Below are 2,500 nucleotides of genomic sequence, written 5' to 3'. Positions count from 1 at the left end.
GAGGCAGTGAGTCGGCCTCCTGTCTCCTTTACGGTCGAAAAAGATGTGCTGCTGGAGCACTGGCCCTGCTGATGTGCTCTCTCCATTTGGCCGAGGCAGTGAGTCGGCCTCCTCTCTCCCTTACGGTCGAAAAAGATGTGCTGCTGGAGCACTGGCCCTGCTGAAATTCCCTCTCCATTTGGCCGAGGCAGTGAGTCGGCCTCCTGTCTCCTTTACGGTCGAAAAAGATGTGCTGCTGGAGCACTGGCCCTGCTGATGTGCTCTCTCCATTTGGCCGAGGCAGTGAGTCGGCCTCCTCTCTCCTTTACGGTCGAAAAAGATGTGCTGCTGGTGAACTGGCCATTGCAGCTACTCACATTGAGCATGGCCCTTGCCCTCCAGCGGGCCCCAGGGACCACCCCTCCCCCCCCCTCCCCCCCGGCTCTAGTCCCCCATTAGATTTCCTTTCCTGTACTTACCCTGTACCACATGTCTAGCATGGCCCTTGACCTCCAGCAGGCCCCGCGGACCCACATACTCCCCTGCTCTACTCCCCCACTAGCTTCTTCTCCTGCAGTTACCCTCCACGACATATCTAGCATGGCCCTTGACCTCCAGCAGGCCCCGCGGACCCACATACTCCCCTGCTCTACTCCCCCACTAGCTTCTTCTCCTGCAGTTACCCTCCACGACATATCTAGCATGGCCCTTGACCTCCAGCAGGCCCCGCGGACCCACATACTCCCCTGCTCTACTCCCCCACTAGCTTCTTCTCCTGCAGTTACCCTCCACGACATATCTAGCATGGCCCTTGACCTCCAGCAGGCCCCGCGGACCCACATACTCCCCTGCTCTACTCCCCCACTAGCTTCTTCTCCTGCAGTTACCCTCCACGACATATCTAGCATGGCCCTTGACCTCCAGCAGGCCCCGCGGACCCACACTTAAGCCCCCCCCCCACTAACAAAGCAAAACACCACTGGCAAAATCCTCGTGCCCCTGGTACTCCAGAAAGTAAATTGAAACGTGCCCCTGGTACACTGCGCAGAAAAAGTTTGCCACACACGCACTCCTGGTGCCTATGGTACGACAACTTTTCTCCGTGCCCCTGGTACACTGAGCAGAAACACTAAGCCACACACACACACACTCCCCTCGTGCCTATGGTACGACAGCTTTTCTCCGTGCCCCTGGTACACTGAGCAGAACAACTTTGCCACACACACAGTCTTCGTGCCTATGGTACGACAGCTTTTCTCCGTGCCCCTGGTACACTGAGCAGAAACACTTTGCCACATACACACACACTCCTGGTGCCTATGGTACGACAGCTTTTCTCCGTGCCCCTGGTACACTGAGCAAAACAACTTTGCCACACACACACACACACACACACACGCACACACACACACACACACACACACACACACACTCCTGGAGCCTATGGTACGACAACTTTTCTCCGTGCCCCTGGTACACTGCGCAGAAACACTTTGCCACATACACACACTCTCCTGGTGCCTATGGTACGACAACTTTTCTCCGTGCCCCTGGTACACTGCGCAGAAACACTTTGCCACACACACACACACACACACACACACACACACACACACACACACACTCTCCTGGTGCCTATGGTACGACAACTTTTCTCCGTGCCCCTGGTACACTGCGCAGAAACACTTTGCCACATACACACACACTCTCCTGGTGCCTATGGTACGACAACTTTTCTCCGTGCCCCTGGTACACTGAGCAGAAACACTTTGCCCCACACACATACACACTCCTGGTGCCTATGGTACGACAACTCTTGTTCGTGCCCCTGGTACACTGACCAGAAACACTTTGCCACCTCCGCTGTACGCACCCTCCTCCCTAGCTAATTTGCAATCTCCCCCACCTCCAGGGGGACCACCATGACAACTCCCTGACTCCCTTACGGCTGAACAAGATGCATGCTTCTCCACTGGCCCTGCTGAAATTCCCTCTCCATTTGGCCGAGGCAGTGAGTCGGCCTCCTTTCTCCTTTACGGTCGAAAAAGATGTGCTGCTGGTGCACTGGACATGCTGAAACTCCCTCTCCATTTGGCCGAGGCGGTGAGTCGGCCTCCTGTCTCCCTTACGGTCGAAAAAGATGTGCTGCTGGTGCACTGGCCCTGCTGAACTACTCACATCGAGCATGGACCTTGCCCTCCAGCAGGCCCCAGGGACCTACATCACACCTTGCTCTTGTCTCCCTTACAGCTGAAAAAGATCCATGCTTGTGCACTGGCCCTGCCTAAATTCCCTCTCCATTTGGCCGAGGCAGTGAGTCGGCCTCCTGTCTCCTTTATGGTCGAAAAAGATGTGCTCCTGGCGCACTGGCCCTGCTGCTACTCACATCGAACATGGACCTGGACCTCAAGAAGGCCCCGGCGACCCGAATGCTCCCCTGCTCTTGTCCCCCAGTACCTTTCCTTCTCCTGCAGTTACCCTTCCACCGCATATCCAGCATGGCTCTTGACCTCCTGCGGGC

Source organism: Neolamprologus brichardi, unplaced genomic scaffold (assembly GCF_056152115.1).
Source record: "Neolamprologus brichardi isolate AB-2024 unplaced genomic scaffold, ASM5615211v1 NODE_ptg000059l+_length_368419_cov_1, whole genome shotgun sequence".
In the NCBI taxonomy this organism is placed as follows: Eukaryota; Metazoa; Chordata; class Actinopteri; order Cichliformes; family Cichlidae; genus Neolamprologus; species Neolamprologus brichardi.
The sequence above is the reverse complement of the archived record's forward strand: the minus strand, read 5'-3'. Positions refer to the sequence as shown.